Here is a 14,155-nt window from a genome sequence, read left to right on the forward strand (position 1 = left end):
CTTAAAGGTGCAGTGTGTCCTCAGCACCACTCGTAATGATAGTAAGGGCTTGTTCTATAGGCATTTTCACTTCAACACAGCATAAGGCAAGTCTACAAAAACATCAATTTATTTATTTATTTATCAGTTTTACATAGGCTTCCATTTTAACATAATAATAAATTAACAAAACATTTTGGGGACCAGTTCGGCCAGAATAAAACTTTCCAGTTAATTTTCTAACCTCCCCTCACATACTTCATAACCAATTTATTACAATGCATTTTCACCGTGGAGGTAAAACATGTCAGCCGCTGCTCAGCTTTGAAAAGGAACTATTCATGAAACGGAACGAGAATCGAATCTAAAGTGTTTTAAAACGTGAACAGAAAACGGTGTTGTTGAAAGAAACGCTCTCCTTGAATTCTTACCTCCTCTCTCTCGGCTGGTGCAGAGCTGGATGCGACGCGTCACGTTGTGTCAGTGTGTGTGTGTGTGTGTGTGTGTGCGTGTGTGTGTGTGTGTGTTGACTGTGTTCGTTCGCTCGCCGTGATTTCTGTAAACACCAAACAAACACGCACGGATGGAGACGAGGTGAGAGAGGGGGGTCCGTGGGGGAGACGGTTGTTTTAGTCCGGACCGGTGCGGACCGCCTCGGTCCTAATCATCCATCATTGTAGCCGTTGTGTGAGCGGAGGTCCGGAGGAGAACATCGATCGCGCGGCTCCACCGAGCCTCTGTGACGGACTGACTGTCTGTCTGTCTGCGCTGTAGCAGCACCGTCTCTACGTCATCACCAGCCCAAGTTAAACTACTCGCTGTTAGAAGCCGATGGATCGAGATTCTATGGGTCTGATCCGCTGGTTCCCAAACAGTGGGTCGGGACCCATTTGTGGCTCACAGACAGATTCTTTTGGGTCCCTTTTTTTTCTTTTTTTTTTTCTTTCTTTTTTTCCCTACATTTTCTTTATTAATTATTATTCAAAATGTTTTCTAAAAACTAGCAAAAAAGCGAACATGAATGAAAAAAAAAAAAAAACATTCAGAGGTTGTTTTTATTTTATTTTATGAAGAAATCAAAAATTACATCAATTTGAAAACTCACAACGCGGCTGTGAGCTTGTAGATCTGCTGTTTTCACTAGCTTGCATGCAAACATATAATTTCTCTTTTGGGTCAGGAGCTAAAACGTTTATATCGCTGTGTGGATCTCAGACACCATTTTTATGCTTAAATTATTTGTCTGCACTGTGAGCTTAGATACCTATAGGCTAGGCTACTTTACTATAGATTATAGAAGGCCTATAGATAGATACATTTATTATCCCAAGGGGGAAAATCAGTCGCCCAGAGGCAGCAAAGCAGTTTAAGGTTACAAAGGTTACGGAGAAAGTATACTGTTAATATGTACTGTTGTGTACAGTGAAAAAAGAAACAAATACACACACATATATATATATATATATACACAAAAATACAAAAAAATACAAAAGGAAGAATATATACATAAAGCGTTGAAAAAGCAGTCAATGCTCATAAGTGTCACATCACAACACAAATAGCAATATGCCTACTTAAAGCACAACTAATCAATGCAGTGCCAAACAAAAGTGTCCAAACAGTGGATGTTAGTCAGTGCTACACATGTATCCACTGCCATGTCAAATACATGCAATAATACTGAATACTACCACCAACACAACTCAATAGTGCAGAGCCAAACAAAAGTGTCCATTGGTCAGTGCTAACGCCACATGACCACTCAATGGAAAGGTCCTAGGGGTCAGAGGTCAGTACAACTATTGTTCCAGTTAAGTTAGTTGTCCTAGGTTACAGTTGTCCTTTTCAAGCAACTGTTGTGTGTCTCATTGTATGGCTTGAGAGCAACCGGCACAAAGGACTTTCCCAGTCTCTCGCATCTCCGTAGTTTCTATATAGATGGTTTACATTATTGTGACGTTATGGTCAGAACTGTTGTTGTTTTATTCCTAATATGTCTGGAAGAACCGATTCAAATCAGCCTCATGGTGGCGCTATAACAGGCCAGGTCTATAACTCCACCGACCGGTGTAAAACTGTACACTCCCTAGAGGCCAAGGAAAATCTTTTGCCCTGCATTTTTCACATTTGCCGTTTACAGCGCCACCAGGAGGCCAATTTATGTAAAACAATTATTTTGACATTACTCCTTCAGATTTTATCCAAAAATCACACAAATTGGTTCACAATATTAGGTAGTCACGCGGTCGGGATTCTTTCAGTTTAGAGAAATCAATGTTGGATTTTTTTTTACTCTTCAAAAAGGGTAGGCACAATAAGTCTTGGCTTCTGCCTATTCCTTTTCGGTGCCACTGTTATTGGTGGACTACATTGCATCTTTGTATTTTTATTTTTTTAATGGACCGAAATAAAGACTACTACTACTACTAAGACTACAAGACGGATCTGTCCAATATTTCATATTCCATCCTTATTGACTAATATTGCCTTCCAAAGTTTGTAGGATCCAACTAATACCACCCTTTTCACATTGGTTTGTTTTAGCGCCGCCAGCAGATCGACTTTTGCAAAACACATTTTTGGAACAAAATGCCTCAAATCATGAATGCAGCATCCAATTGCCGTAAAAGGCAATTTTCACATTGGTCTATTATACCAGGAGTCTACACTAACCTACCTGACCTGGCGGAGACCTGTGCTCAGAAAAGCCACTGCCTCTAGTTACTCTTTATTTGCTATGCTGTAGGCTACATTATAGCCTATATGAAATATTATCGTTGCGACCGTAGGGTCGCAGTTACTATCAACACCTCCACCGGCTGTCAGTCAGTCTGTCAGTCTGTTAGTCACACGTCACACTTTTCCCCTTCTCATATCTCCGCCATCGTTGCCCCGTTCCATGCCAAACTTTGCACACACACACTCCTTGGCTGCCAAACCACTACCTCCGCCACTCATTTCTCACATGGCCCTCTTCTAGCGCCACCAAGAGGCAGATTCTTGCAAAACACATTTTTTGAGACAGCTCCTACAGATTTTGCCCTAAAATCACGCAAAGCGGTACACAGTATTTATAGAGTCATGTCATCAACATGGATCTGTCACATTTAGTGCCACCTTCAGGGCGAATTTTTGGACGCTGCTCCTACAGATTGTGCCCTAAAATCATGCAAAGCAGTACACAATATGTCTACAGTCATGTCATCAACATGGATCGCTCCCATCTGGTAGTAAATAGTTTCAATATTAGAGAACAAAACTTTAATCTCTCTAGTATGAAGATGTTGCTTAAAATAACACATTTCGTCGTTGGCTTATAATTTATTTAAATGTATTCATTCATGTAACCATACTTAATCTTCCTTTCAATGTGGCCATCACCACTATCGGACAATGCTTATGAGAAAAACAACAAAATAATCTCTACTAAAACGCTATAGCTATAGCAGCTAATGTGCTGCTACCACCCCCAGGCTGCTGAGGATTTTCTTACCTAAAGAGAAGTGATCAAAATGGAAATAATACAGGGATGGATAGAGGATGTTAACAGCTCACCCTCTCACAGTAATGGTTTTTAATCTAAAAATAGACCTTGATTATAGTTTAACAAGCCTATGAACTGGGCAGTCTGGGGGGGATTCAACGCTCCCACAGCAAATTAACATTTTAGACATAATTCTAATAGTTCCACACGTGGAGTGTCTGCTAACTATAGTCTGCTTACTTTAGGTGTAAAATTAGAAGGCAGTGTTGCCAGGTTTGCCAGAGAGAAACAAGCAAACAGGTATATGAAAACAAGCCTAAAAGAAGCGACTATATAGGCTACACAAGCCCTTTAAACCTATATACACTGGCTATTTGAAAGAATACAAGAATGCTCGCCCCAAACACACCTCGGGCATCGAATCAGGCGGAGCGGTGGAATGTTCTCTGCCTGGTGTTCTTAAACGTAACTGGTAAACTATGCCTAAACGATTAAACTGAACCATATTCCTAACCTTAACCTCAGTAAAACAGTGCCAAAACCTAACCCTATTCCTAATCTTAACCTCAGTAAAACTATGCCCAACCCTAAACTTACTTTTAACCTTATCCTCAGTAAAACGAATGCAAGGATATACAAGAACCGACCCACCAAGCGATCGGTGCGAGCCTTCCGGTTACCATTTGAAAATAGCTGATCTACTAGCTCACAACCCCTGTGGTCCTTGACATGAAAGTATTTGAGAACCACTGGTTTAAACCAGTAAGACTCCCTAATCGGGAGATAAGCGACCGTCACGTCGCATACACAAACTTTAGAAGGCAATCGTAGCCAATCAGGAGGGAATATGGGAAATGGGACAGATCCATGTTGATGACATGACTTTAGAGATACTGTGTACCGCTTTGTGTGATTTTAGGCCAAAATCTGTACGAGCAGTGTTCAAAAATTTGTTTTGCCAAAATCGGCCTGATGGTGGCGCTAAATGGGACAGATGCATGTTGATGAGATGACTTTAGAGATACTGTGTACCGCTTTGCATGAATTTAGGTAAAACAAGTCCAAAGTGGCTTATAATAAGCGGACGTGGCAACACTGTTAGAAAGCTGTTGCAGCACAGGATACATTTCCAGACAGCCTTGCCCTGCAGTGGGTGTTCTGTGTGCTACAGTACAGAGGGGAAGGCCAATGTAATCAAGATGAGAGCTTAACCACCACCAACAGAGTCCCCCTAGGCTCTATACTGGGCCTGTTCCTTTTTTACCCCCAATACACAGAATCTCTTGGCTGATCCAGCCCATAGTTACTTTCAGGCCTCCTGGAATTCCATCATTTTAGGAGCAAAGGCCAGTTGCCTCTTGGTGCTATCAATAAGGGTTTTTTGAGGGCACAAAACCCAGATGCCAGGGCAGGAAAGCCACCAAATGAACGAATGATTTTAAATTGAGGAAAATAACAAATTTAGTTTAATGGAATATATGTTTTGCTATGAATACCAGTGAAATAATGAAACAAATGTGTTTATTTCACTAAATAATGTATTGGTATTTACAGATAAATTATCGATCTTTGTAGACGCTCTTGAGTAAAAACATCAGCCCTGGACGAATCACTGGATTCATTAGAATTCACTGGATTAACCTTTTGTGTTTTTGTCCTAAATGAATGCCCTACTTGATCATATTACAGTGTCACACAAAAGCCTCAAACATAGCAGATCTTGCATGCTCGAGTTTGAGCTTTGCAGATCTGCTATTGTTGTGATGCGTTGTGTGAGCTTGTAGATTGTCTATTTCTGCCAAATGTTCTCCCCTAGAATAGGTACGCTTTCCGCAATACATGTTGATTTTGACAACTTCTCTAATCACTGTTAACCACTGTTTTTTTGAGCGGTGCAAACCGCTCCTCTAAGTGGCTGTGCGTGTGTCCGTAACCTTTTTCCTTAGCGTTTTGCTATAGTAAAATGTGTGTGGGTAGCATCATGTTTGTCTAGTGATGTCGTATGTCTGTAGCCTTTTTCCTCAGCGTTTTGCCATAGCAAAATGTGTGTGTAGCACGTAAACCGCTCCATAGAGTGGCTGTGCGTGTGTCTGTAGCCTTTTTCCTCAGCGTTTTGCCATAGCAAAATGTGTGTGTGTAGCATAGCCTGTACATCCTAGACTCAAATCCTAGTCTGAAGACGTTATGCAAGCACGACCACCGCTCACTTCACATTGGGTGTGATTTATTTTATTCCGGAGAGTCTGCCAGCCGACACTCGTGCCAACATGACGGAGGCACCGGAACTTGTTCTCGCACCTCAACATATTCCTTGGCACTACTAGGACTGATTGATTGGTTGAAGACTTTATTAGAAGTTTGCATATAAAAAGGTACAGTTTCATGTCAGTACAGTTCACTGGTACAAGGTCAACTAAAAGGAGATCCTTGAAAGCACTTGGCTTATTTACACAGGAAACCACGTAAGTATAGATAGAACACATTACTATGCAGTAGATAGTCAGAAAAAAAAAGAAAACAGTGCAGGACAATATATACAGTAGATATTTACAATAGAATGGTCAGGGGGAGGGTAAGGCAGGGCTAGGTTTATTTTTTACCAGTTACGAGCTGCCGCCTGTAGGTGTTTTTTCAGGGCGTTTTTTATAGATAAATGATGTAATGACGGCAGAGCTACAAGGGGTTAGCGCCGGAAAGACTGCTAAATCTTAAGATTGAGTTTTGATCCGGTCCAGATCAGATGGCCCAGCAGACTTCTGAGGGTGGGTGAGTTGTTTTATCTGAAGCGCCCAGAGGGGGTCAGAGAATAGGGGTGGTATTGGCTCAGGGGTAGAGAAACCGTCATTAGAACAGGGAAGGGTTCCCGAAGGGTTCCCAGTTCGAATCCGGGCTCCCCCAGAGTTGAGCAAGACTCTGAACCCCTAGTTGCTCCCGGTGAGCAGGTTGGTGCTTTGCATGGTTTACTCCGCCATCGGTGTATGAATCATCATCATCATCATCATCATCATCATCATCAACTTTTATTGACAGACACAAGGTCCAATAAGAAGACATACAACACAACATTTAAAAACATTACACCAATTAACACTAATAAAACACTAAAATAAGGCACTATGCCAGTGTTTCCAGATGCAAGAGTGGTATTTCACATTACTGAAATTGGGTTTCGTCAGCAGCATGATAATCAAATTATTAGACACATTCAGACGACAAATAAACGTAAACGTCAAATTGTGTGTGTGTGTGTGTGTGTGTGTGTGTGTGTGTGTGTGTGTGTGTGTGTGTGTGTGTGTGTGTGTGTGTGTGTGTGTGTGTGTGTGTGTGTGTGTGTGTGTGTGTGTGTGTGTGTGTGTGTGTGTGTGTGAGAATGGGTTGATATAATGCACAATCTATGTAAAGCACCTTGGATACAAATGCACCATTTACCATTTAGAGAACCACGTGGACCCTCTCCACACAACGCCAGATCGTACCCTGCTTACCATCCACAGCCATGGGGCAAATGTCTTTATCAATAAGAGGGTAAAAAGAACCTCCCAGCTGCTACCCACCCTCCTGTTCAACCCCTCTGTTGTAGAGGACACGGGGGGTTGTGGTGGGGGGGCTCTATGGTGGTTAGAGCAGTAACCTCCTTTCATGAATGACAAAGAGGACAAAACGCGAGACGGGAACCGAGTAAAAAAAATAACTCGAAAAAAAACGAACATGGCTAATAGACGCGATACCCTTGAAAACACAGATGTGCTGGTTCCTATAATTCTGCTGCATGGGCAAAAAAAAAAAAAGAAGCATCCCCCTCCCTCCCTCCCTCCCTCGCTCACTCTCTCGCTCACTCTCTCTAGTCTAGCGTGTAATGACCGTACATAGGCTGCAGTGACGCGCGCTCGTTACTTTGCGCGGATGGGTTTGCCGGTGATTGATTTGTTCACGTATTGATCTGTTTGTTTAATTTGCCCTGATGAACTCCACCGCCCCGCCTCCCCCCACCTCTGTGCTTCCTACAGTACATGTGACGGCCCCTAAGAGACCCCCAGAGTACTAGAGTACGAGAGACGCACACACACACACACAGACACACACACGGGCACGGACACACTACTAATACACTGCCGTAGTGATACCTGCATGGGGTTTGGTGGCGTCAGTGACCTTCAGCGCTGTGTTCTCAGAACCCCAGTGGGGCGCAGCGGGATGAGACATTTTCCACTTTCTGCGCACACACACACACACACACACACACACACACACACACACACGGACACACACGTACGTTTGCATACTTGTGAGGACATCAAATGTTTTTAGCCCTAACCGTGAAAGCCTGAGTTATTGTGACCGTAGGGAGGAAGTTTACTATGAGAATCGTCACAGCTTGACCGTATGTATACGTGTAATGCCTGACACTGTGATTTCCCTGACACATCACTGTGACATCACAGGTGACATCGCAGTGATGTCAGATACTCAGAGCAGATATCTCCATATATACAGTAGGCATAAACAGGTGACATCACAGTGATGTCAGATACTCAGAGCAGGGATCTCCATATATGGGCATAAAAGGGATTATGTTAGGGATCTCCATATATGGGCATAAAAGGGATTAATGATGTCAGATACTCAGAGCAGGGATCTCCATATATGGGCATAAAAGGGATTCTGTTAGGGATCTCCATATATAGGCATAAAAGGGATTGTATCCCAGATGATGCCCTGTTAGGAGAACCACACTAACAGAATCCATATATGGCCAAGACAGATGGCACAACCTCACCCTTTAGGGTGATGTCACTTTTCGCCCTTTGTGCACCCAAAAAAATATATTGTCGTTGTCGGGTGGGCACCTTGTATGTCCAAAACCGTTTTGTATTTAAAATGATTTAAACTAGTGAAAACAGCCGATCTACAAGCACACAACGCCTCACGGCGTTGTGTGCTTGTAGATCTGCTGTTTTCGCTACTTTTGTGCGACGGTCTTGTATGATGAAGCAGGGCTTTATTTTGCTGGGGAAAAAACTTACAAATTTGAAGCCTAGACATACAAGGTTTCTACCCGACAGTGACGATATACATAATTGATAATCTACAAGGCTCACACTGTGTGTCGTGAGCTTGTAGATCCGCTGTTGTCAGATCAGACATATAACTTCAGCCTAACCTCTGAAATGCCTCAGAACCCTAATCCGAATCCCGAGACTTCTCCGTTCTAACTGTAAAATACTGTAAGCCTAAACTCCTCACAACGTCCGTTTCCCACTTGAGAGGGGACATTTGGCCCTCACAAGTACTAGTAACACACACACACACGCACGCACACACGCACACACACACACACACACACACACGCACACGCTACGGGGCACGTGTGTGACTTGTCTCTTGTAAGCGATGATATCGTAAGTGCTGATGCTGTTGTTGTCCCGGAGGGGGCGGATGAAATAATGAAATAAATAGATTTAAAGAGGAAGAGGAGGGAAGTGGGGGTGAGGTGGGGGGTGAGGGGTGGTGGCGATGGTGTTGGCGCTGGTTAACATGAGCCCAGGGAGCTCCTTGGTGGATGTGTGATTCTGTCATGTGTGAAGACACGGATGGCAGGCTATTATAAGCCGTTTAGACCGGAAAACGCGTTATTACTCTGACCATTATAGTATGCTTTAGCGATTGAAAAATAGCAGATATAGCTTGTTAATATAATTCGATAATAGCTTGTAGATCTGCTATTTTTGAAAAAAAAAAAAAAAAACGTTTGTGCAAGTCTGAATATTTTCACTTGATTCTGGAAATGTCTTCTAAAAAAAACGCATGTTTCTATGACCAGTGATTCTCAAACCTTTTCATGTCAAGGACCCCCAGAATTTATTATTTATTTTGACTGTGGACCCGCATCTCAAAATGTTTTTTTTTTTCAGGGACCCCGAGAACGAAGGATTTGGGTTAAAAATATTCGCTTTGAAAATATATTTATTCAAAGATTTGCACACGATTTAAAAGAAATAGCAGATCTATAAGCTTGCAGCGCTGCACTCTGTGCCATGCTGTGAGCTTGTAGATCTGCTATTTTTCAAAACCTACATTTTAATATAACTCCAGGTCTTGCTAGGATAAGCATGGTCCCCCCCTTTTTTTCTTTTTTACTTTTATCACCTCCTCTGCCTTTCCGCAGCGTCGCTCCCAGCCAGGCTCAGTCGGACCTTCTCAAACCACGTGATGGAGTTTTATTGTCCAATTTACATTCTCTCTCTTTTATGTCCCTCAACACCCCCTCCTCCCCTCCTCAGTCTCCGCCCCCGCCGCCCCAGCCCAATGTGTAATTGCTTTTGTGCTCGGTCTCCTGCTAAAGTGGATATTCATAGTTAATGTCCAAGGTGTCTGGTTGATAACGGCGGGGAACCGTCGCTGCTGCTGTTCAAAAGCAGTCCTTGTTCGGTGCACTGTTGGGACCGTGTTCGCTGTCACACTGGCCTTGGTAATATTACACGTCATTATGTGCGAGTCTGTTGGAGGCAAAACTGTTTTGTGACATGTTTGTGAAGCCGCCGGCCGGGGCTTGTTGGCTTCTCTATTAAAAAGGTCCACATTGTCGCTGTCGGGCAGAAACCTCATACTGTATCTCCATACTGTACATCAACTTTTTATGTTTCTTTGTGAATTAATGGCCTACTTCATCATACTAGTGTCATGCACAAGTAGTTAAAATAGAGCAACGAAGTGGAGGTAATTTACCCATCCTAGCTGTTTCACGTTTTTTCCCCCATTCTGAATTCCCATAGACTTTTTTCATATCGCGTCATATAAGAGCTGTGATCCAAACATAAACAAATGATCTCAGCAGTTTGACTCATATGGATATGAAGAATCAACTGATGGTGAGAAAACGATAATGTTACTGTCGCCGAATTAGTTATGACTATCATAAACCACACAGAGCCACCTCCCCGACAATATCGCAGAGACAGTTTGTTTATTGCTGGACCACAATGCTTATATGAGACGATTTTAAGATGACCCAATGTTATTCTCCATAGAGAAATTACTTCTGTGAACCGGGGGATGAGAGAGTCACGTCATGACTTTGTTACTCTATTATAGACAAGCTCACAATGTGCCACGATGCATTGTATTGATTGATTGAAGAACTTATTCGGGTTTGCATAGGAAAAGGTAGTTTCATGACCGTACAGTTCACTGGTAATGAAGCCTCCTCGTCACTTCCGTTTCCGTCTCACATCGCTCACATTTATCATTATATAAATAAAAATCATCTACACATGCTGCTTAGCAGAAATGACATTTTAAAATATATTTTCTTGAACGGTAATGCCCGTTTCCGTTACTCGTCGTTCAGGAGCTGTAGTTCCAGACTCTATAAAGCATTCAGGGATTGTGGAATAGTTGTCTGGCTACGTGAGACTACTATAGAAGGGTCAGGGGGAGGTAAGGTTAGGCTAGGCTTTACTGTTACCAGTTTCGAGTAGCAGCCGCCTGTAAGTGGTTTTTCAGAGCGGTTTTAAAGGAAGGTAGGGATTACACTCCTTTAAGGCCTTCGGTAGGGCATTCCACATTTTAGTTAACCTGACTGCGCCAGATAATGTCAGCAGTGCGTATGCCTGGCTGCATACCGCTCTGCTTACCATCATCTGGGATCGCTCGGGGAGACCCGATGTAAGGGGCGGGCCATTTTTTCAAATTCTTTAGCAGGTGATTGGATGGGGCTGTCTCTCTATCACAGTCTGGGAGTGCCAACTCCAACCACTCATCCGCCTCCTGGGTTTCCACGTGTTCTGCAATCAGACTCTATTGGTTCAGAGCCGCTCAGAGCCCGCCCGTAGCTGCCGCTGATTCGTCCGGCCCGGGGCTTTACGAGTGTGATCAACTCTCCCAGAGAGATCTCAGATGGTAAAGTAGGGCGGTACGCACTACTGCCACCATCTGGCGCAAGTCAGGTTACATTTTAGTGGTATAGCAGGAAAACTAATTTAACCCTTTGTTTGAGCCGAATCTGGGTTGGACATGATCTGTGGAGCTGCCTCTGGTGTTGTAATTGTGGACGTCATTGACGTTTTGGAAGTATTAGTTCAGGTACATGGCTATCTTAGTGGTGTATGTTTGTCCCATTTCCCAAAAAGTAACGGCACATGTTGGATGTTTTGGAGATAAAGCCAGAGAGGCCAGACTGAGATGGATTGGACATCTACTGTACCAGGCAGGAGGCCTAGAGGAAGACCATAGAGGAGATTTAAGTTTTGTTAAATTGTGGTCCCATGTATTTTGAAATTGATGATAAAATTGTGTATGCCGCAGTAGGGGCGTGGCTAGCTTGATTGACCCAAATTGCACCTCATTTACCATCTGTAGAGTATATAACATAGTCCATTAATTTTTATGGTCTATGGGTGAGATGGAGGCGGATGATTAGCTGTGGCGACCCTTGAAGGGAACATCCAAAAGGAAAATAAGAAGAATAGATTCGTACATTCCGTGCAAGATTTCCACCCAACAGCGATGACATACCAGTGTCACTAGTACTCACTACATGTCATTGTCCGTTGTCAAGGTCGTCGGGATCGGGCCCGCGACACGCTGTCGGGCTGGGTGTTTTCAGCCACACAGTTTTACGTGAACCTCCACCAAATTGCCTTCCTCTTTTTTTCATAAATTAATGCCCCACTTGATGATACTACAGTCTACAGTGCACCGTCACACAAAAGCATTATGTTTTGAAATTGTGGATCTGCTACTTTTGAATCGTGAAGAGCCTTTGTAGCCGTAATGGGGGTAATTTAGTGATTCATTATCATTACATTTCACGAATATCAATGAAAATATATATCACCAGTTTACCTATTTAATACAGATCAGACTCGTGAACTCTGAAGGATTTTGAATACTTGACTGAGGCAGGGTCATAGATCATCCAGCAATATACAAAAGACAAACAAGATGTATTTCTAATCAAGGAAGTTTAATAAATAAAACACATACCGTAATGCCATATAGGCAATATACAAGATGTAATTTCTGCTGTGGTCCCTAGAACTTTTATGTACTAAATATGGTATTCTTGCATTGCAACGCGTTGTGAGTGTGAAGTTGTCAAATAGCTCCTTAATTTCTTTGTATGTTTGGGTTATGTGTCATATCTGCCATGTGCAACTTCAAAGCCTACAAGCCAAACAGAAATGTAATTGTCAACGACAAAAAACATAATTAAATCGTTAATCACAATTATTTGAGAGAAAATTAACCGTCATGTAAAATGTCATAATCGTGACAGCCCTACGACAGACACACACAGAAGGACAGACAGACAGACAGACAGACAGACAGACAGACAGACAGCACAACGCTAACACACATAGTGAACGTGGTTGACATACACACACACAGACAGACAGACAGACAGCAACCAGCACAAGGCAAACACACATACAGTGTGAGGAGCGCGGTTGATTGACTATGACGGGAGAGACAGCAGCTCCTCACGGGATTGACACGCCTTCAGCTGAGAGAGAAAAGGCAGAGAGAGAAAGAGACAGAACCAGTGAGATGTTATGACAGGAATAGAGTGGCCGATGGGATACAACCATCATTTTCGAGTTCTTTTTTTGTTGTTGACAGATAGGGCTGTCACGCACATGACGATTAATTGTCACTCAAATAATCGCGATTAACGATTTAATTGTGTTTTTGACGTTGACAATTACATTCCTGTTTGGCTTGTAGGCTTTGAAGTTGAAGCCCATGGCAGATATGACACATAACCCAAATATACAAAGAAATTAAGGACATATTTGACAACTTTACACTTTAAAAAGAACATTGATAGTGGAAATAGGCGATCTACAAGCTCACTACGCATCACATCGCGACACGCTGTGAGCTTGTAGATCTACTATTTCCACTATTTTTAAATGTTTGAACGTATAAACATTTTTCAACATAAACAATTATGACGATTATCACAACATAATTGTGATTATGTCAAATAATTGCTATTAGGCGATTATTATGTAATAATTGTGACAGCCCAATTGACATGTACATTGATTGATTGATTGATTGATTGATTGAATACTACCTGCATAGATGACAGGTAGCAGATAAATCAATAATACATTTATTCATATGATTGCAATGTACAAGACAACTAAAATAGCAAACAAAAACATGGGGTAAAATGGAATACTAAAATACTATCAATTATATGTGTATCTGCACCATGCATAATTATCTCCGTACATACTGTAGAACTAACTGTAGCATGTACAGTATGAGTGCCTACAACCCCTTCAGCTGTTCTAAATCCGCTGTAACCCGCGGCTCCGTGTGTCTAATTGCTTTTAGGAAGCTGTTACCATATTATGGCAACATGAAAATCGTATACATACCCCAATTAAAACGATGCAACGTGACGCGGCTCTATTTACACATTCATATTCTAGTAGGCCATACATGTTCATACATGTCTTAATTTGATTGTTTTAATTTCACTCTTGCCGTGGCAATGTAAACATATATTTCCCATGCCATTAGAAACCAATTTGAATTGAATGGAAATTGAACTGAGTGAGAGAGAGAGAGAGGAGGGGGGTTGGAGGATACCTCTGTAGCCTCTGATGTTTAAAAGAGGCATAGTAGTACTCCAAATTAGACTGGTATTGTCACATAACACAGGTGGCAGTGGCTCAA

At 42.4% G+C, this 14,155-nt stretch overlaps 1 protein-coding gene across 1 annotated transcript in view; it reads left to right on the top strand.

Annotated features, from left to right (window-relative positions):
* Positions 1 to 14,155, top strand: part of LOC308305930 (dimethyladenosine transferase 1, mitochondrial-like) — a gene marked incomplete at its 3' end in the record, with an annotated part of 103,501 nt that overhangs the window by 52,589 nt on the left and 36,757 nt on the right. The gene's annotated exons all lie outside the window — the stretch shown is intronic.

The sequence above is a fragment of the Nannobrachium achirus genome, assembly GCF_963921795.1.
Source record: "Nannobrachium achirus genome assembly, chromosome: 20".
Taxonomy (NCBI): Eukaryota; Metazoa; Chordata; class Actinopteri; order Myctophiformes; family Myctophidae; genus Nannobrachium; species Nannobrachium achirus.